The sequence below is a fragment of the Pygocentrus nattereri genome, chromosome 13 (assembly GCF_015220715.1).
Source record: "Pygocentrus nattereri isolate fPygNat1 chromosome 13, fPygNat1.pri, whole genome shotgun sequence".
Taxonomy (NCBI): Eukaryota; Metazoa; Chordata; class Actinopteri; order Characiformes; family Serrasalmidae; genus Pygocentrus; species Pygocentrus nattereri.
In genome coordinates this window covers 4,286,507-4,309,723 of record NC_051223.1, presented here as the reverse complement: position 1 = coordinate 4,309,723, position 23,217 = coordinate 4,286,507, and the positions used below count along the sequence as shown (strand labels likewise).

General features: G+C 39.9%; 1 protein-coding gene across 3 annotated transcripts in view; it reads right to left on the bottom strand.

Annotated features, from left to right (window-relative positions):
* LOC108431405 (cadherin-20) overlaps positions 1 to 23,217 on the bottom strand; it is a 68,909-nt gene that overhangs the window by 29,534 nt on the left and 16,158 nt on the right. The window contains exon 2 of one of the 3 annotated variants that reach the window (XM_037543909.1): positions 15,340 to 15,405. The exons of the other annotated variants lie outside the window; for them this stretch is intronic. The gene's annotated coding sequence lies outside the window, so the exon portion shown is untranslated. The remainder of the gene's footprint in view (positions 1 to 15,339; positions 15,406 to 23,217) is intronic. 3 annotated transcript variants of the gene reach the window in all.

The window sequence follows — 23,217 nt, the reverse complement described above, 5'->3', positions numbered from 1 at the left end:
AGCGTGTGTGTGTGTGTGTGAGAGAGAGAGACAGAGAGAGAAAGAGCGTGTGTGTGTGAGAGAGAGAGAGAGAGAGAGAGAAAGAGCGTGTGTGTGTGTGTGAGAGAGAGAGAGAGACAGAGAGAGAAAGAGCGTGTGTGTGTGTGAGAGAGAGAGAGAGACAGAGAGAGAAAGAGCGTGTGTGTGTGTGTGTGTGAGAGAGAGACAGAGAGAGAAAGAGCGTGTGTGTGTGAGAGAGAGAGAGAGAGAGAGAAAGAGTGTGTGTGTGTGTGTGTGAGAGAGAGAGAGACAGAGAGAGAAAGAGCGTGTGTGTGTGTGAGAGAGAGAGAGAGACAGAGAGAGAAAGAGCGTGTGTGTGTGTGTGAGAGAGAGGAAGAGGTAGAAAGAGGAAAGAAAGAGTGAAAAAAGCAGAGAGAAAGAGGGAAGAAAGAATGGGTGAGAAAAAGGAAAGAGAGAGGAGAGAGAGAGAAAGTGAAGAAAAAGAAAGACAGGGCGAGTGAGAACGGAAAGAGAAAGAATGAGGAAAGGGAAAGAGGGAGAGGAGAGAGAAAAAGAAAGAAGAAAGGAAGAAAGAAAGTAGGGAGATGAAAGAGAGCGGGGAGAGAGAATGAGATACACACTGAGAGATAGTGAGGAAACGGACTGAGAAAGAGAAAAGAGAGAGAGAGAGAGAGAGAGAGAGAGAGAGAGAGAGAGAGAAAGTGAGAAAACAGAGAGAGAGCAAGAGGGAGCGAAGAGAAAAAGAAAATGAGAAGGAGAGAGGATGAGAGAGGAAAAGAGGAGAGAGAAGGGGTAAAGGAGAATGAGTGAGAGAGAGAGATAGAGGTGCAAAAAAGGATAAAGAGAAAGAAAGAAGATGAGAATATATATATAGAGAGAGAGGGAGCGAGAGAGGCGTAGTGCAAGATAGAGACACAGAGAAAAGAAGAACAAAGATGAATAAAAGAGGTGAATGACAGAAAAAGAGAAAGAGGTGGGAAAGAATGAGAAAGGTGAGAGAAGAAGAGAGATAAAATAAGAGAAAAAAATAAGAGAGCGAGAGAGAGAGAGACAGAGAGAGAGAGAGCGAGAGAGAGAGAGAGAGAGAGAGATAGAAGTTGAATTGAACTGAATTGAACTCAACCACTGCTGCCACAGCTACTCATTTCATCTCTGGAGATTTGCAAGTGAATAAACAATCCAAGTGTATTGTGTGTGTGTGTGTGTGAGTGAAGAAGTCAAGCGAGGTGAAACTGAGGATGAAAAGTTCTGTTTCTGTTTGTTGCTTTCTTGTGAAACCTGGTCCTCCTGCATCTTAATGAACCTGTTAGAGGAGTGAAGTTACGTCAGATTAGTGCATTAGCCGCGACTCAGCAAAGCAATTAGTTTCCTAAATCAGTGTGAAGATTGAGGAAATGAGGTGCATGAGCAAACACAGGCAATTTGTCACGGCCATGCGGAACACATCTGATACTAATAGCAACCTGTGTAGCTTTAGCCACATGAAATGAGTCATGGAATCGGTAAAGTGATCCAGGCTGTGTCGTCGTGGCCACTGAGAGCGTGACTCTGTGATTAATGCCAGTAATGTGGATGTGGATTAATTACATTTCGAATCAGCGGCTGTTATGGTATGATGTGTTGAATAACATTTATTTTCCTATGCTTAAAGCGACAATTTGGCAAAATTGAGCAAGTTTGATTTTGATTTGATAAAATCACCTCTTATGGAATTAAAAGAGTGCTGTTCTAAGAAAATATGAGCCAGGTTTTGTCATTCAGCTCCAAGGTGTGAGGGTAGAAATAAATTCTTTGATTAAAAAGAGATGATGAAAGTGCATGTAAATGAAAAAGTTATAAAATGATTTGATAATCATTTATCTGTTAATGTTTTGAGAATGTTTTGGCATCTTGCAGCATTTATTATTATTTATTTATTTATTTATGTGTCACTTACGCCTCTCACATCTTTGTCAGATAGAAAGTTCTGCCTGCCTCTTCCCAGTCAATCGCAACTATCTACTGCTGCTGTCTATATAGAAGCATCTTTACCATTCCATGCATTCTCCACTTCATAATGCACCACATGTTTTCAATGGGTGACAGGTCTGGACTGCAGGCAGGTCAGTCTAGCACCTGCGCTCTCCAACTACACAGTCGTGCTGTTGTAGCATGTGCAGAATGTGGCTTGGTGTTATCAAGATGAAAAAAGCATAGATGTCCCGAAAAAGACGGAGTCTAGAAGGCAGCATATGCCTTGAAATATGAGTTGAAAACACACCATTTGCTTTTAACTCACTTGAACTTTAGACTAAAATCCTTTTGCTTTGAATTATACTACACCTTAATTATGCTTATTTTATTCAAATAAATGAACATAACATTTTGTCACTACCAAAACAACTATAACTCTTCCTAAAATGTATCAAATATTTCAGTATTGACTGTTTGTAGTGACAATTTTAACTAATTTTGAGCAGAACTCAAAATGCTAGCTGGTACATGACTAGTAATGACAACTCTGCACACATAAAATTATATTTTTATTAAAATACAAAAAAGTTTTGCAGTTCTTAATATTGCACATTGATTTTCAGACTTTGGAACACAATTACTTCAATGTGGACAACAATGGAGTCTAAATGCTCACCATGTGGCCGTGAGGGACAGGGAAGCAGACTCACTTCCTGCTCTAAAATGCAGGGATGTCGTTAAAATAAAAGGATTAAAACGTGCGACATGAAAATATGGGACAGCATTTTTTGAACAACCTAAATAAATAGAATAATAAATAGAAATATTTTACATTCACTTTAAAAGTGTGAAACGTCTTAAAACATTGACAAATCAAAGTATTCTTTTCATCGGTTGAAATTTAGTAAAACATTCATAGATTCAGCATAAATAGATCATAATATCAAAGGTCTGTTTTTAATTCTAAGAACTGTTTTTACTTTTAGAGGCTCTGCTAGTTTGAAGTAATAAGGTAGAATGATCCATGTATATTTTTCAGTGTTAATAGTGGCTTTACAAACATATGAGGTCCTGTATTTCTGAAAGTTTGACTTGTCAGACTACAAAACACATTTCCACTGTGCATCAGTCCATTTCAGACAAGTCAACAGAAGTCGTCAGACGTCATTTCCAGATGTTATTAACATAACTTGCATTATCGCTGCTGTTGGAAAAAAAAATCTCCAAAATCGTAACTTTACAAGAGAAGGAAAAAACACACTTCACTTTCAGTGTTAGTCAATGGAACCAGACGTCATTCTAAGTAATTTTGGGCCACTTCTTTTGGTCCATTCATCATGAAATTTACACACAATGTGAAGGACAACACACACACACACACACATCTTCTAAGCCGCTTCTCCCTCTGGGTCGTGGGGGGTGTTGGAGCCTATCCCAGCTGTTATTGGGCGAAAGGCAGGATACACCCTGAACAGGTCGCCAGTCCATTAAAGGGCAACAGGCATTTTCAAATTATGTCAAAAACTGAAAAACGGAAAAAAATGGAGATACAAGGTTTTCTTCCGACAACAGCAATTTGTGGAATGAGCTTTGGAGAGTATTTATTGACAGTGGTTTGTTGAAGTATTCCAGAGCTCATGTGGTGACCTTTATGCAGAGATGTCTCCTGATTCTTTGAATCATTTGATGAGATTTTGCACTACAGAAGGTGCCATACCTAAAATCAGTGTGGTCACTTGCTGAGGAACATTGTTCTCAAACTAATTACTTACTGACATTTTTTTGTGGCAACCCATCTTGGCTCATGAAGGACTAGGCCTTTCCTGGACACTCCTTTTGTACCCAAGCATCACCTTTTAAAGGTATTTTAAAAAAATATTTCACAACATTCCTGATCTTAAGTTGTCCCTGTCCCGATTTTTTAGACACGTGGCAACCATCAGATTCAGAACGAGTGTATATTTACAGAAAACAATGAAGTTGATAAGAAAAAAAAAGTAAGATCCCATCTTTGTACTGTTTTCATTTAAATGCAGGTGAAACCGAATGTGCAAATCACTGCGTTCTGGTTTTATCCGAATTTCCCACACTGTCCCAACCTGTGTGTATTTTCCCAAACCAAACTATCGCTTTAATGTCAGAAAGTTTCCCTATCACTTGCTCACACTTTATCCTTCTTTTCCTCCTGCTCTTCACTCTCTCCTCCACTCTGCGGCTCTTTAATCTTCCTGACAGGCTAATTTACTCTGTTTCTGCAGCTTCCCCTAAAAATACAGATGAGGGCCCATTGTCCTCGGTCAAAGCAGATGGTCAAAAGGTTTCTCTCTTCATCAGCCCAGTGCCCCACACCCCCTCTCTGAAACGACCCCCGCCAAACCTCCCCCCCACAGCCCATTCCCTCCTTTCAATATGTTCTCCTCCCATTTGGCAGGCCATTCTTCTCTGCTAGACCTTCTGAACCGCTTTGTCTCTTTGAGGGTCTGGCTGGTTAGCACCCTCACCAATCTGTCACAGCACGCTTGGCTAAGCACTCAGAAAAGCCACAGTTGCCCCTGTTGTGTAAGAGGAAAGTGATGTGTGTGGCTGATTCTGATGGCATTCTAGCTAAACACACCGTGGCGTCCTGAGCAGAGTGGAGGAATTGGCGAGGAACATGCTAACTAGCAGAACGAATGCGATGCTAACTAGCAGAACGAATCTGGCGCTAACCAGCAGAACAAATGTGGCTGACTTTTTGCAGGGTTTTCTAGGAACGCTGAGGCCCCTTTGAGAGTGGATGGTGCGGAGGGGTTAGCATTAACATGATCCCAGTGGAAGGCAACAAAAGACCCAGCGCTAGCGTAGAAATAGATTAGCTACAGTCAAAGCTGCTCAGAATACTCCACATCCACTCAGAAGGATATGGTGTTTAAGAGAACACGCTGATCATCAATGTTCTCACACGAACCCTCTTATTCCCCCTTGAGGTCTACGTCTTGAAACGCCTCCACTTACATTCCGTTTGATCGTTTTTTGAAACAAGCAGTGAATTTGTGCGGAAAGTGATTCGAAACTGTCAGTTCACATTGCATTTGTGCTTAAAGGTGTAAGAGGAGTATGGTAAGATGATTTGAATTTGAAGAAGTCAGTCTTGCTCCGTCATCTTTTACATGTGGAAGCGCCGACTAGGATCTGTTGATTTGGAATGTCAGTTGATGTACATGTAATTGATTCCCATGCAGAAATCTGATATACAGAGTTATGAGGCAGTTGTGGGCTGGAGGTTAGGGAACCGGCCCTGTGACCGGAAGGTCGCCGGTTCCATCCCCAGGGCCGACAGTCCATGACTGAGGTGTCCTTGAGCAAGACACCTAACCCCCAACTGCTCCCCGGGCGCTGTGGATAGGGCTGCCCACCGCTCTGTGCTCACTGCCCCCTAGTGTGTGTGTTCACTAGTGTGTATGTGGTGTTTCACTTCATGGATGGGTTAAATGTGGAGGTGGAATTTCCCCTGTTGTGGGATCAAAAAAGTATCACTTATCTTATTTACTTACTTATCACTTATGTGGAGTTTAAATGTATGACATATTTTGAAATATATATGTTTCCCTTATTTCCAACTTATATTTTTTTGGTATTTGTTTTGTATGTACATATATGTGAACTTATTTGAAGTTATATTTAATCTTATATGATAGCAAACATGTACAGTCATGTACAGTAGGCATATATTACTCCTGGGTTTTATATCATGTGATGGAAGTTATTTTATGCATCGCCATAGTTTCAACATGTGGTGAACATTAGTATAAAGCTATATAACATGCTAGTTATGAACTATGCATTACAAAAAAAAAAAAAAAAATTACATTTTTCCCAGACTTCATTATTTAAAAGCAACCAGATAGTACTAACTATAAGTGTACCGGTATCTAATCATGTATTAGACATTTATATATGATCTGTGTATATAGGTCCAGTATTTGAAACTTACACACACATTTTCTATATATATATATATATATATATATATATATATATATATATATATATATATATATGCAAAGCATATAATTGAAATATATACATGCCCCTTTATATGTGTATAGATGGCTATATATCAGATCTCTATGTGTCTTACCTAATTTTGCAAAATTATGTAGTTTGTGTAAGTTATGTAATGTGTAAAGGGGAATTCCACCTTTTTGCAATTTCTGCATAAATCAATTTTTGAGAAAGTTATTCAGAGTGGTTTGGTGTGAAGTGGTTCACTATAGAGAAACTTACTGACCCAGACTTCTTTACAGTGGTGTTTATAGGAACCAGGGGTCATGATATCTACAGTACAAATATAGCCAATTTTTTTACTATCCAAAACCACTAGTGAACCTACAGTCAGACTTTTTTTTTTCCTTTTTTCTTAATTTAGAACCCCAGCTGCTCTTTATGTTGCATTAAGATTACATGATCAACAAACCAACAGAAATGGTCCAAAAGGATTTGGAAAAATATCTTTTTGCACTGACTTCCATTGTAAGTTAAGACGAGATAAGTTTTTATGTTCTCCTGTAAAGTTACCATTTTGGAAATACCAGGGTTTGTTCTAAAAGTGATGACATGTAATACTGATAATGGTAAAATAATGAAAAATATTTTGTATATTACCTATAAATTGCATATTTGCCTTCAAATACTGTTGTTGTCCTGCTGAATGTGTTTCAGAAAATATGTTGTAGGCCAAAATCTGATCTGAAAATTATTATAAAGCAATGTCTTGCGCAATGCATTTGCTACTGTGAAAATGATGTTAAATCTTGTCGATGTATCTAAAATTTTCCATTTTCAGGTGGTTATGCACTGAATATATGAGTATCTAGCTTATTTCTATATATTATTTACTTGTATTAGCTAATATGACCTATACCAGCAGATACTTTTGCTGGTTTCAAATACATTTGTTAAAACAAAAGCTAAATAATCTGCCAGTATATTGAGATAAAATAATTTATAACAAGTAAAAAATGTCTGGAAACAAATTAAATAACCTTAAATTAACCTTACAACAGTCAGACTGGAGAAATATTAGATTTACTGACAAAATTTAAGATAATTTTATTTGGCAAGATACCATTTTTTGCAGTGTTTGGTGTCTGGTTCCCATCACCATTGCTGTGAACAGTTTGGACTCAGTGTGATACAGCTGCTCGGCCTTAGAGCTTTCATGAAGTTCCTGGCACACAGTTCTTGTGCTGATGTTGTTTCCAGCTGCAGTTTTGGACTGTTTCGTCAACTGTTTTGTGGCTGAGCTGTTGATGCTCTTAGATGCTTCCATTCCACATATCCAATATAAGCACTTGCACTTGATGTGGGCAGATCTAGCAGGCCAGAAATTTCACGAAATGACCCAAAAGGTTAAACTGGACCTGAGCCTGATATCCCAAAAGTGACAAGATCCCAATGTGTATAGCTGTATCCCATTAGATTTGGACAGATATTTCAAGCTCTGTCACAAACTCCATGACCAATCAAGGTCAGTAATTCCATCGCCACCAAGCAGAAGGGTTTGACAGATGTATTCCCTTTGTTTCTGTGTATTTGTCTCTCTCTTTCTCTCTTTCTTTGTGACTCTCCCTCACCAACCAGATCCACCAGGGAGGCCATGAAAGAGGGAGAAGGGGAGGGGATAAATCCTGGGTGTTGTTGAAGATCTGAAGATGGTCCTGATGTAGATTAATCTTGAGGCATTCGGATAAAGGAATCACACTATGAAATCCTACCTACATCTCAGCAGGCTCTGTGATCCATCACCGTGTTTCTTCATGAATTTCTCCCCAGTGGCAGAGATAAAGAAACAGTGGCAGTTAGGGGCGGGAAGACAGAAGAGTTTCATCTCCAAGAGATCTTTTAGGAAGGCTAGTTAGATAACGATGCACTTTATATATATATATTTTTTTTTTTTTTTTTTTTTTTTTATTTTATAAGGTTCCCCCACCTTCAAGATCATCACAAGGTTTTTTTTCCAGTCTTAAAGGCTGGCTTAACACAGTAAAACTTTAACGCAGCTTCAGTTTCTTGAAGCTAAATTTCATTTTAGTTGCATAGTCTCAAGTGTCACTTGAACCTCAACAAATCTCAACAGCCAATCAAAATGCCAAGAATGCATCACATGAGCCTTAAATGATTGAGTTCACCAGATCAATGTCTAACACTAACCCTTAATTTGCACAGATTGAAGGTTCCTTTGAGAAGGTAAGGCATAGATGCAGTCCTTAATACATTTGCAGCACTTATAAGAGTGAGGTGTCTATAACTGTAATGGTTACTTAAACGTTAATGTTCAAAGTCTTGACATACACCCAGCAGGTTAAAAACTCCACCACTCCATAGTAAAGAACCCTAGATAGATATAGAAACATAAAAGAAGGTGGTACCAGCTTGAAAAACAAATATGCGAATGTAAACATAAAGTTGCAGATGACTTTATATAGCGAGAATGGTCAAAAAACACTAAGAGCTTCTAATTTGTGGTGTAACTGAATGTGTTGCATGCAACTTTTGTTGATTGTTTTTAATAGCTTCATGAAACCATCAAGTTGCACAGAAATTGCATGCAACTCACAACATGCCACCAGTTGCGTAAAAGTTTCACCATCTAAAGCCAGCTAGGGTCAAACGATAAAAAATAATTATTGCATTTCAGATGAGCCCAGAGAAGTCGGCAGTGTTTCTGACTGTTGACATATGGCTTCTACTATGCATAGTACAGTCTTAACTTGCGGTTGTGAATGCAGTGATGAATTTTGTTTATTGACAATGGTTTGTCAAAGTATTTCTGAGCCCCTGTGGTCATATCCATCACAGAAGCATGGCAGTTTTTATGGCGGTGTCATCTGAGGGGTCGAAGGTCTTTCAGTTGTGCTTTTCAGCCTTGCTCCTTACACACAGAGATTTTTCAGATTCCTTAAATCTCTAAACATTGAAGTTGATAAGCACATCTTGTTTTTGTACAGCTTTTGTATAGATAAATACAGGTCAAAGTGGATTTACACATCTCAAGCACCATTTTTTTTTGTATTTGCAATTTACTTACTTTGCCAAAATATGTTTGAAATTGGGTTTGTATATTATTCCCACATTGTTGACAAACATGTAAGCCCCCCACCCGCCTCTGAAATCCCAGTTTGACCCAGTTATCAGGTGTATTCTGTAATGAAAGGATGATCCCCTTGCTTCCACCATCTACCCCCACCCCCCACACCCTCTCCCTCTCTCTCTGACTGTGCTGTCTGCTTCTGCCTGCAGGCTGAGATTGCGTGTGTGTGTTTACCTGCAGTAAGCAGCCGTTGTCAGTATGTATGAAAGGCAGGAATGTGCTGCTGTCTGACAGAATTACTCTTCCACAGCAACTCTCACTGCAGCTATCACAACATACAACACCCCCTACATCCCTCCACACCTGCGCAGCCTACATGCGCATGCATATGCAGAACTATCATAATACAAGAACTGCCTTTGTAGTTGTTTGAAAGATGCTAATGCAGCACCTTGTACTAGAAGCAACCCACTTCCATTGTGGATGAACTGGATTAAGTTGTTATTGTTTCACTATGCACTCAAAAATAAAGGTTTCTTTGATCATTTCCAAAGCAGAACCACCTTTGGCTCCCTAAAGAACCTTTCAATGGATGGTTCTTTACAAAACCATTTTTTGTAAAGGACAGGTGTTAACTTCTACATGATGTAAAGGTTCTAAAAATGTCCTGTTCCACCTTAAATAGTCCAGCAGTTCTGACTCCTGAAGTGCCAGAATATAACTGCTGCTTCATTTAAGGTGGAATGGGAAAATTTTAACAAGAAGCTGACGAATAGCTGACTTCAGCGTCATAGCACCGAAGAATTAGGGGTGAGCAATAATAAATAATTATTACATCCCCCCTCTTTGAAAACATGATACCCTAAATGAACTAAAGACCAGCAGCAAGGTTGCTGGTAGGCGGGCGCTTGATTTCACGCACTTAAGCTGATTCTTCATTTGCCCTCAAACCTTTGCTTTGCATTTCCATGTCGTACGAAAGTTTTATGAACCAGATGCAGAGCAGTTTGTATGTCATGAAAAGTGGTTGAAGCTGCACTTAACTCTGATGAATAAAATATTTAAAACTAGAATACTTTTGATTGAGATTTATTAAGATTTATTAAGGGCAAATCCAGGGTCATCGTCGTAACGGTCCAGGTTCAAGTAACCAATACGGAGAGATTGGGGGGCAGATATAACAGACACCAGAATGCAACAGAACAAGCAGAACATACAACACAGCAAATAACAAACAAAGTTTCAAGCAAAGACCAGCAAACACAGGGCTTAAATAACAACAGGTAAACGAGGGACAGGCAGGAAACAGGTGAAAACAATCATGGGCGGAGACATGAAACGAGGGGCTGGACTAAACCAAAACAAATGCACATGGAAGATCAAAACACAACATGAACATACGGACAGGACTGGGAGGGGCCAATCGTGACAGATTGTTTGACAAATAAACAACGGAAACACTTGCCTACATTGACAGCCTAAATTCTGATTGTTTTCAGCTTATTTCATTGTTAAAAAATTAAAAAAAACATGGCAAAACTGTAAGGATTCCCCCCCCCCACTAAACAAGACTGTTTATATCAAATTCAGATTATAATAAAGTATCCGAACTTCTGCTTACAGCTGCTAATGTGGTGTGGATTGAACGTATTCAATCTGCACCTTCTACACAATTTCCCATCTTCTCGTCTTGAGCTATGAGTGAAAAATGATTCATATCAAAATTACAACATGCTTTTGATATCATTTGCATTAACTATGATTTCTGAGGGTGAAAACCAAGGGATGTTGGAAAACGGAACAAAAAGAAGCAAGAGATTTTACATTCTATGGTTCTTTAGTCTTTCACTGTGGAACAAAGGGAATCGAATAATAGTGGAACATTTCTATCCTCCCTTTTTCTCCCCCTCTATTCATCCTTTCAGACTCTTGTACTATGAGGCCTATTCAGGCGCATATTCTAAGGACTATTTCTATGTAAGGTTTCATAATTTGACAACCATTGTGGACTATTTAAAGCAGTCAGAACCAAAGACTTAATGCGTTGTAGTGATCATATTGCCGTAATACACATAAAATGGTATAGTCAGGTATTTGGACATGTCTACCATAGCATTTTGGAGTTGAAATTAAATAACAGATATAAGCTCAATGTGCAGACTTTCAGCTTTAATTTGAGAACAGTTACATCCAAATTGGGTGAACTGTATAGAAATTGCAACCATTTTCAAACATAGTGGGTCAAAAGTAATTGGACACGTGGCTACTCAGCCATTCCATGGCCAGGTGGGTTTTCACTTACAAGTAAGCAGATAAAAGACCTACAGTTGATTTCAAGTGTGGCAAATCCGTCGCTGTTAACTCTCAGTATGAAGTCCATCAAGCCATTATTAGGCTGAAAAATCAAAACAAAACTAGAAAACAAAACAGAGGGATAGCAAAAAACTTTAGATGTGGCCAGATAAACTATTTGGCCTGGACAACCACAGGAAACAACTGTGGTGGATGAAAGAACAAGGACATGGAAAGGTGTTTTAAGGTGGGCGTTCTAAAATTTTAAGCAGTATATGTGTGACGGGGGGGTGGGAGGTTGAGTTCATGCAAAATAATTTGCCATTTTTTCATTTGAAATCTTTGATATTTAACATCAAACAGAGCATGTCAAGACGTGCTGTAATGTGGCGAGAGATGACGATGCACCTTCATGTACCTGACACATTAATCTGTTGATGCCCATCCTGTTTCTCTGCCCTCTCTTCTTTTGGACAAACACTTAAATCTGGGGGTGCTGCCACATCCTCAGCACCCTTACTTCTTGCATCCCTGTGACAGGAATTCCTTCCCTGGTGAAGAAAAACCCCTTCACAACTGTTTGATCAGACCAAGAACTACAATCCAGAGTAAATACACAGAGTTTATCAGGGAATATAAAGTACTGGTGACCCTCAGAAACAGGAAGACCAGAAGGTCCAGCTGAAGGTTCATCAGAGGATGAATAGATTCTAGTTTCCTGTTATCCGGTATAAACATATGGATGGTCTGGTTTCCTGGTAACTATGCCAGAGGATTCATTTGTCCTGGTTTCATGAGAACCAGTCAAAGGGTGAAAATATTCTGGTATCCTAGTAACCAGTCAGAGGATGAGGAAGTTCTGGCTTCCTGGTAACCAGCCAGAGGATGAGGTGGTTTCCCAATAATCAGCCAGAGGATGAACAGATTCTGATCTTTTGGTAACCAGTCAGATGATGAGAAGGTTCTACCTTCCTAGTAAGCAGTCAGATGATGAGAAGGTTCTACCTTCCTAGTAAGCAGTCAGAGGATGAGGAGGTTCTACCTTCCTAGTAAGCAGTCAGAGGATGAGGAGGTTCTACCTTCCTAGTAAGCAGTCAGAGAATGAGGAGCTTCTACATTCCTAGTAAGCAGTCAGAGGATGAGGAGGTTCTACCTTCCTGGTAAGCAGTCAGAGGAAGAGGAGGTTCTACCTTCCTAGTAAGCAGTCAGAGAATGAGGAGGTTCTACCTTCCTGGTAAGCTGTCAGAGGATAAGGAGGTTCTAGCTTTCTGGTAACTAGACTGAGGATGAGGAGGCTTCCCAGTATCCAGCCAGAGGATGAATAGATTCTGGTTTCCTGGTAACCACTCAGAGGATGAGGTGGTTCTAGCTTCCTGGTAACCAGCCAGAGGATGAGGAAGTTCTAGCTTCCTGGTAAATAGCCACAGGATAAATACATTCTGGTGTCCTGGTACCAAGTAAGAGGAAGAAGAGGTCCTGCTGCTATTCAGCTGGAGGATGATGAGGTTCTGTTTTCCTGGTAACTGACCAAAGTGTGGAAGTTTCCCAGTAACCAGCTAGAAGTTTTTTTTCAGTTGCCATTCAGAGAATAATGAGGTTCCAGTTTCCCCACTCACCAGCCAAGGCATGAGAAGGTTCCAGTTTCCCAATAACCAGCCAGAGGATGATTAGATTTCCTGGTAACTGGCCAAAGACATATTCCAGCAGCCTATTCCTCAGAGTATTGGGCACCAACAGTGTAAGAAAAATATTTTATTGCCTTTCCTATTAATTGTACCCATCTGAACAGCAGTGCTACCTGTTCATGCTTTGTTCATGAGCTGTTCCATCACCTACAGCTTCACTATCACTGGCCGTAGTCCCGGGGGTACTACCAAGTTCCTGTCAGAGCTGACAGTGTCCCCTAGTGTCACCTATGGATATTGCACCACTTGAAGGACCTTGGGGTCTTGCCCAACCACAGCCTGTAGAAATTACACCACTTGGAGTTTAAACAGACTAACTAATTCCAATGTTCCAACAGCAGATTTCTACCAATTCTGTTCCAGCTACATTCCTTTTGAGATACTGGAGTGAGTCAGTGGAAGAGTGTGGGTGAAAGAAATCAATATAAAAATCTGATTCGTAACCAAAACGCTCACCCACATTTATTGCACTCTCTGTTGGGAAATTTGTCACTGTGTGCTCAGTATAAGTGCTTTAATTTTGTTTGTATAATTGTTGTACTGATAGTTTCACTACTGATAGTATAATTCCATTGACTTATGAAACATTGGTGAAAATGCTAAATGTCAATGTGACTGCTAATGCTAATATGATGCTTAAGTCAGCTCCTTTGTGTTGGGTCAAACGATCTCTATCATTTGCAGATTTTATATACCAGCAAGTTGTGGATCATTAAGCTGGCTGTGTGTGGTAGTTCTGTGTGGGTTCTGCTAAGGATTTCAAAACCATCATAAGACTGCAATCCTCAGCTACACCATCTGTCTTCAGGGCCTAGTTGGAAGCAATGCCTTTTCTGCAGTGAAGCCTCTAAACAACAAAGTCGATATTTTGGCAGACTCAGGTGAACCCCACCCTCTCATCTGCTAGAACATAATTTAGGGAATAGATTACATAGTGGTCCCTGAACTGGGACACTGTGCTATTGTTTCAGTTGTTGGCTGCTTGATGTATTTCTCATTTATCTTACATGGGGGGCTGACAGCTGTGGAGGAGAGCTGTGGAACCCTGAAAACAAGCTTCAGGAAATGGGTGTTGCTGCACCATGGATTCATGAACGTCATGCTTTTTCACACAGTTTGGTCTCCCCAGATCTTTATCTCCCTTCTCCGGGACTGGGGACCAAGCGGACACAAAGAATAACATTCCCAACTCTATGGTGCAATAGCACATTTCCTGAAGCTTATTTTCAAGCATGTTGACTCTCAGGGGATGGAGTGAAAGGGCAGTGGCTCTGTGGATCCTCTCCCTTGCTTGCTTTTCTTCATTTTGGGCTCTATGTACAAATGACACAAAGTGTCAACAGCCTCCTGATAGAATCTCTATGGGTCACAAACAGTTCATGGTGGGGGGAGAACTGCCATGTAAAGTCAATGAGATATATATCAACAAAATTGTAGTTCAGGGTCCCAGTGTGTGTGCAATTATATGTAAAATCTAAAATGTTGTTATGTACTTATGCAGTAATAGTGTCAAAATGACAATAAAAAAACTTTACATATATTCAGCTTTAATGCATTTGCACTCTCTAATAAGGCATTTGAAACTGCACTATTGTAGAGAACACTTTGCTAGAAAGATGGCAAAATTCAAATATAAGTGCCTCTCCTACTCCTATTTCTACACTTATTTTGTGTGGAAATGGTTTTGAAAATGCATTCCAAGCTGATTACATTTCATTCTCGCCGACTTTCACGTGTCAATGAGCCCATCAGGGCAGAGTTACAGTTTAGAGACATGTAAATGTTTCATCATAAGATGAAGTTGATCAGTCAGAATAACGTATTGATTGAGGGACCCAAGCCATGCCAGCGATAAGCCAAGCAAAGCTACTGGACCCCCTCACTGTAAGGCCGGAAAAGTACTTCACGCAAGTACGAGAACACAGACACGCTGAGCTACGCAGACATGGTTTCCCTTGTTGTTGCCTTCTAAAATGCATCACAATGCAATTAATAATGCAAACCAAGCATGAGCTGCATTCTGAGCGTCACAGCAAGAGGGGACATAGTGACAGCCAAGCCTGGCCAAAATGTTGTCAAAGCCTGTCATAGGTGGGCAGTTGGACGAGCCTCTCACAGAAAAATATTCTTTGTTCATATATAGATGTGAGTATTGAGTGTTTTAACTGTCATAGTATCCTAGGATTTTGCAATGTGTAGGCTGAACATTGTCATTCCATTTGCATACTCGCATTAATGTTTCTGGTTAAGCTTTCAGGCCTGTACCGTTCCTTCGGTCTACGCTACAGATGCACTTGTCCACTTGTGGAGAATATGTTGAGGAACGACTCACCTGACCATATCACTTTTCCCCACATCTCAGCTCTCAAATGTCCATTCGCCTTTGTTACGAGGCGTAGCTACCTGTGAAGAAGAACCTTGTTGGCGACTTTTTAAAATCCAATGAACAGAAGCAGGTTAAGCTAATTCCCAGTAATGATTTCCCAATCAACAAGCGCACATGCTGAAGTCTTTTCTCTCTTTGCCCATTTTCTCCAACACTTTATTCTCTACTACCATTTTTTTCCATGGAAAACCATCTGACAGGAAAGAAAATAGTTCATTTTTTTCATGCCTACAATAGCCCAACAAAGTTCTCCAGTCTCTAAGAAGCTGACCAAAATTGGTCAGCAAGAAAATGAAGCTAATCACGTTTATTATACATGTATTACTGTCAGTATAATGAAAGTTGAACCTGATTAGTCCACCGTCATAGGTTCACAACAAAGGGAAAGTTGTAAGACCTAGTGGAAAAAAAATGGAATAGATTAACAGATATTTTGAGTCATTTGAGTCAAATGAGTCAAAGCAGTGCTCACTAATGTCTTACAAGTTCCAATCACATTCAGTACAGTTACTCTTATCCTACCAAACAGCCTGCGAACACATCCAGTCCAACCTGTAAACCCACGACATGGGAAAATGAGCCACTGCTTGAGCTTTCCCATGAATTCTTATGGGCCTAAACAATAAAAACGAATAGTTCAGGGCACAGGGTTGGGGGATTGAGGGAGGTGGGCTGTTTCATGGATTTGATCAAATTCTGCAGGTTTTCCATCACCATCCTTCATATTTCTTTCAGGATTAAGTTGACAGGTATGAGTACCTGAAAGTAAGTAAACTGAATGACAGTGATTGTGTTTGATGTTTGCCTCATGTGTGACTGATGCACACAGATCAATTCAAAGCACTGTTCTTTTCAGTGCACTGTTGTGCATGTGTGAGCTAACAGACTGAAACAATGCCGCGTTCTCACTCACGCGCCAATTACACCTTTCCACCTATGGATCTGAACAAGCGTTTGAATTACAGGGAGTCAGCTCCCTGTAGATTTTTCCACAGAAGTTCCAATCGACACGATGAAAGCTGAAGCTTGTAGATGCTGATTTACAACAGTGTACTATTTGTGCTATTTGTTTGTATTGAAATAACATCTAAAATCTTTGGGCCCATTCAGTTAGAAGCGTTTTGTGGGGTCAAGCACTGATGGTAGGTAAGAAGGCTCAGGGCACAGGGGCACAGTCATGCTGGAACAGGACAGAGCCTTCCAAAAATTATTGAACTGCTCTAGAGTCTAGAGGTCCAGAGACTGTACTTTACACCACTCCAGCCAACGCTTGGCATTGCACATAGTGATCTTAGGCTTGTGTACAGCTGCTCAGCCTTGGAGACCCTTTTCATAAAGCTCCCAATGCCTAGTTCATGTGCTGATGGTGCTTCCAGAGGCAGTTTGCAACTTGATTAGTGATGCAACAGAAGATCACAGATTTTTCACTCTATGTAAACTCATTAACTAATGGACAAATAAATAGAATAAAGAGCAAGAAGAAATAATACAGAGCCAATGTGAAAGGAGTTGTGTGATTATCTGTAATCTGGAGATATCGATAAATATGCAGGTCTGAGTAGAGATATTATTATAACTATTAACTATTGTATACGGAATATTACAGAATTACAGAATTACAGAACGGGAAAATTTCACCTCCGCATTTCAACCCATTCATGCAGTGAAACACCACATACACACTAGTGAACACACTCACTAGGATGCAGTGAGCACACTTGCCTGAAGTGGTGGGCAGGGCACCCAGCGAGCAGTTGGGGCACTTCAGTCACGTACTGTCGGCTCAGGAGATTGAACTGGGGAGCTTCCGGTCACATGGCTGGTTCCCTAACCTCCAACCCACAACTGCCCATATTGTAATATATGTATATAAGTTATACTGTAATACAGCAAGGAAGGCTCACTGGTTTCAGATTAGAAGTTTCCCAACTTTTGTTGTCGACTACAGCAGTGAAATAAACCAATGTTTTGGGAGCTGTGGATGCCAAAAGACTCACTGAATTACAGATGAACCCAGTTTTAAGCAACAAAGTATGAAAAAAAGTACAGACTGTCATCCTACATTTTTGCCACCTCAAATAAACAATATACAGAATTTCTATGATAATCATCTATTTTCACTGTCACCATGGTAAGTGGCTGCACACTGCCATTGGCCACAATGCTGTTTTGAGGTGCAGAATGACTTTCTTTCGACACAAACATGTGAACACGGCACTTACAGTTGTCTGGGGCAGATCTAGCAGGGCAAAAAATTAACAAACTGACTTGTGGCAAAGGTGGCATCCTATGACAGTGCCATGTTTAAGGTCACTGAGCTCTTCTGTATGAACAGACAGAGAAGACACTTCTGCACATTTTAATGCAAAATTACTGTTTATTTGCAATATTTAACATATTGTGCAAAGGTTTTTGCATGTTTAATATAAAAATTTTTTAGTTTGAAAATGCCACATTGAAGTCTCTTATGTATAGAAGATTTGTTATCTTAGTTTCACTCAGAAATTCAACAAAATGTGTCATTTGACCAGGGGTGCACAAACATTTGCATACCCTAGATTTGGTTAACTGGTTGATTGGAAGCCAAGGTGGCAATGACTTTTTTATATAGGGCCAGAGAAGGCATACATATATATATATATATATATATATATATATATATATATATATATATATATATATATATATATACACACACACACACACACACACTAACTATTTAACTCTATTCCTCTATTCCAATCAATTCTTATCTCATCTATTGCTGTCATTGTTTCTCTCTCTCCTCTCTCTTTCCACCCACCCCCACCCACTTTCTCTCTCTCTTTCTTTCTGCTGTCAGCGTGTTATTCTACTGTTTTATATCTCTGCTGCTGATCAGAGCTGCCGGCCTGGCAGAGCCTCTCTGAGTTCCAGCCCGGTGCCAGCAGGTGCCAGCGGGTGTCGTGCCCATCTGGTGTCCGTCGTGTGGCAGAAAGACATAAAACAGCACAACATCACACGCAGGTTCCGGCCACAGCTGCCAAAAACACATCACGAATAACAGCTCAGACACTAAGAATAATAACCAGAGAAATTCTCACCAGGGTTCTCAAAGCTGTTTTTACAGTCTTCTCAGAAATGCATGTGGTTTTTCGATATATGTTTTGCTCGTCTGTATTTGGTTTATATTTAAGCAAAAAATGTATAATAAACTCTACATTGCTTTGCTTTCAGATGGATTTGTGTAAAGCTCTTGGAGAAGGTGGTATATAAATAAAATGTAATATTGGTATTTATGCCTTAGAATGTATTCTTGTGATATATATATATATATATATATATATATATATATATATATATATATATATATGTATATATAAAACACTGGAGGAGCAATTTGCAACTAACTCACATGACTGGGTTTAAAAAGAGCATTTTAGAGATGTAGAGTCTCTCAGAAGCAAAGGTTTGCAGAGGTTCACCAACATCTACAGTAAAAATAATCTTTAAAACATTCAGAGAATCTGGAGAAATCCCTGTACGCAAGGGACAAGGTTGACGGTTGATACTGGATGCTCATGATCTACAGGCCCTCAGGTCGCTCTGCATTAAAAACAGGGATGATTCTGTCCTGGAAATCACTACAGGGGCTCAGGAACACTTCCAGAAATCATGGTCTGTGAGCAAAGTTCACTGTGCAATCCACTAATGCACGTTAAAGCTGTATCATGCAGAGGAGAAGCCATATTTCAACACGATCCAGAAACGCTGCCATCTCCTCTGGGCCAAAGGTCATTTAAAACGGACTGAGGCAAAATGGAACACTGCTCTGTGGTCAGAGGAATCAATCCATCCAGCTTGTTATCAGTGCACAGTTCAAAAGCCTGCATTTCTGATGGTATGGGGATCTATCTATCTATCTATCTATCTATCTATCTATCTATCTATCTATCTATCTATCTATCTATCTATCTATCTATCTATCTATCTATCTATGTGAAAGCCATTTAAAAGCTGTATTTGACTCAGAGAGATACAATCACAGATTCTATCATATCAACATACAGTGCACCACATCTGGGCTGGGCTTCAGCCTGCACTACTACAGATGGTTGAAAGGGTCAAACTAGGAGAATGTGTTAAAGGGGAATTGAAAAAATCTGTATAATTAAATGGTTGAGATGTAAACAAAGCCATTTGGAGTGGTTTGATGTGAAGTTCTGTGAAAACTGCTCAGTATTGTTCACAGTGGCTGGAGGTTTTTGATAGTAAATTAAATGGCTACATTTCTGTTGTACACATTGTGACCCCTGGTTCCCATCACCACCACTGTAAAGAAAACACTCTACAATGAATCATTTCACATCAAGCCTCTCTGAATGACTCTGTTTACATCTTAAGGACTGAATTATTCAGAAAAACGGATAACATGTTATTAATGCATTGTCTTTGGCATGTCTAATGTGATAACTACTCGATGTTGAGTCTGCTAACAATAGAGACCCTGCATGCAGAATTCTATGAAAAAAAAGGTAACATGAATATAAAGATATATACAGAACAATGCATGTAGAGCAGAATTAAGCCATTTCCCATTGGCCCAGGGCTAAATCAAACTTTTTGGGTTGCATCTAAAAGCAAGTTGCATCCATACAATCCGTTTAAAAGCACTTCAAACCCAGGAGCTTAACCGGGAGACGAATCCTCCGTATCAGCTGGTCTATGAACTCACGCATCGAGCTATATACCGTTTAACAGTCGTAGAGCTCAGACCACATCTGCGAAACAAATTCCAATTCACCAAAATGTCAAGCAAACACGTACTGCTTATGTGGAACACTGAAACAACACAACAAACCAAATAAATCTGTTACTGAACCTTGAGAGAAAATTACACGTTAACTCTAGATGTCTACCCTGTCAGAGATGCAAATCCTAACCAGATATAGATTAAGTGATAATCAATTGCAAAATTATGAAAATTGAATAATTCATGGATGACTACAGACATCCACAGCTGAACTCCAGAGCCTCTCCTCCGTAATGATAGAAAAGACCTTTTTTTATTAACATGGAAAGCTTGTGGACGTGGAGCAACTGGCACGCAAGCTGCTTTTGTGTGTCGCTTAATGAGAAGACACATGAACTCACACCAGCAGGAGCAAATGAATGCACAGAATTGCTGCAACAGCTTCGAAAAACGAGAGGTGATGTTGAGTTACTGTGATTAACTATGATCAACTCATTACTTTTAATGATGTGTAAAAGTTTGTGGCTATTAAATTTGCTGCAGCGGATTTTGAAAAGTAGCATTGAGCATAATATTTTGTGTTTGTGAACCTAGGACTAGGACTAGGACTTTGGTAAGCCCAGTTCAAGCACCAAAACAATTGGTCCACATGAGTAAAGCTATATTTTCGCAAGAGATATTAAGAATTTCTGAAAACTCACTTCAACTTTGTAGCCTTAGGGCCAAATCATTTTTTAAGCATTGCTCCCACACAAAACTGCCTCATTAGAGAGAGAGCTGAGGTTGTTCTGAACGTTAACTACAGGATTTAAAACAAATGGCTGAACATTACATTTGGCTCCACTACCAAAACAATCAAGGCAATGGCGAATCTTTTTAGATTTGCTCTGTAAATGATGATAAATATTTAGCTTGTTATTACTTCAATTAATGCTTTGGGTTGAAACAGATCACAACGTAATCCATGTAAATATCTAAGGTCAGGACCTTTTTTGTGTTTTTTAAATAGTTTTTACTGTGAGACAAACTAAATAGATTTTAGTAGAATGACCCTTATATAAGGTGGCACGGTGGTGTGGTGGGTAGCGCTGTCGCCTCATAGCGAGGAGGGCCTGGGTTCGATTCCCATCCGGGTCTGTGTCTGTGTGGGTTTTCTCCGGTTTCCTCCCACAGTCCAAAGACATGCAGTCAGGCCAATTGGACATGCCACATGACTGCTGGGATAGGCTCCAGCGTGACCCTGAGGGAGAAGTGGCTTAGAAAATGGATGGATGGATGGATGACCCTTATATAATGTAGTCAAAAAAATATTAATAATATATGCAGGACTGTCACACGTTATTTGGATGGTCCCCTGTAGATGCTTTACAGAGACTTTCTGGTGGTGTTCAGTTGATTACCAACAACATTATGGTTAGGGTTAGGAGTAGATGTAGGTTTTACCTTGAGGGTAAGGTGAGGGTGAGGGTTAGGGTTAATTTAATACATACTTTCACACTAAACTTGAAGTTCAGTTGAATTGAATGGATATTTACTTGAATGTTGCTTAAAAGACAACTGAGCATTTACAAAGCACCTACAGTGGGCCATGCAAGTAACACTTAACTTCACAATCAGTTGCATTTAATGGCTATTTAGTTGAATGGTACTTAAAGATACACTGAACATTTACAAAGCATCTACAGTAGACCATCCACCAAGTGTTACTGATTGAAGGTATGCCGTTGTACACATTAAATCCCACAGAGAAAGAAGGAGTCAGAGAGCCACTGCACACTAGACACACCGTGGCATGCAGAATCCAAAAATGCGAAACCATTCAGAAACAATGCCAGAGCCAATTCATATCTCAGCACATCACAGCACGCCACTCAGCATTTAAGCCATATCAAGACAACAGATCCATAGTAGCTGTGGTTACTATGTTAATAGCCTTTTTTCACCTCATATCTTTCAAAAACAGTGAGCTTGTGAAGGGGTTGTAAGCATCAATCCTTAAAAAATATGTTGAAAGTTTTGTTTCATTTAATTTATAGGAGTAGAGTGTAAAATTAACCTGAACTCTGTTTCCTAGGGTTCCTAATGCAATGCATTCTATGTAGTATAGCAGCTCTTCAAACTGTCTTTGCTATGTCATGTTACACGACACTACATAACACTATGTTTTCATAGTTTACATTGTGTGCAGTGGAATATAGTCAGCACATAAGGACTTTGTTTCCAGCTGTTATGGCTTGCGTTTTGTTGGCCTACATGCAGGCCAGGATCATCCCATGTGTTTCATAAGCATGTACCCAGGGGTCTAAACCACTAGAGGGCCTCACAAGCAATTCTGACAAAATTTAAACAACAGTTACATCTCTCAAACTGTCTGATTTCAATTGATGTTGTCTTCATTGGGGTAAATAAGGTGTATGTAAAGAGCAGATGCGAGTTTTATGAAAAAGTGTTGCATTGATTGTTGGGAAAGTGCCTTTCCTAAACTGTTGCTACAAAGTGGGAAGCATGTGACTCTCTATAATGTCTTTGTATTCTGTAGCATTAACCTCACTCTTCATTAGACCTAAGGAACCCAAACATTAAAACAACAGGCCCAGACTATTATCCCTCCTCCACCAAACTTTACTGTTGGCATTGTGCATTCTGGCAGGTAGTGTTCTCTTGGCAGAATCATCCATCAGACTCCCAGATAGTGAAGCATGATTCATTTTTCTGGTGTCCGGTTACGGCATGCTTTATACCGTTCCAGCTGATGCTTGGCATTGTGCATGGTGATTTTAGGCTTGTGCCCCCGCCTGGCCATGGAAACCCATGTCACTAGGCTCCCGACGCACTTACAGTTGACCAGGGCAGATGTAGCATGGCAGAAACTTCACAAACTGACAGAGGTGGCAGAGATAACGTCCTATGACAGAGACATGTTTAAAGTCATTGAGCTCTTCAGTACGACCCATTCTACTGTCAGTGTTTGTCTATGGAGATTGCATGGTTATTTGCTTGATTTTAGACACCTGTTAGCAATTGGTGTTAGTAAAATATGCTGCCACAGTGGTTCTGCACAGCCCTCATGCAGGCTGTTGTGATATCGTAAAAACAT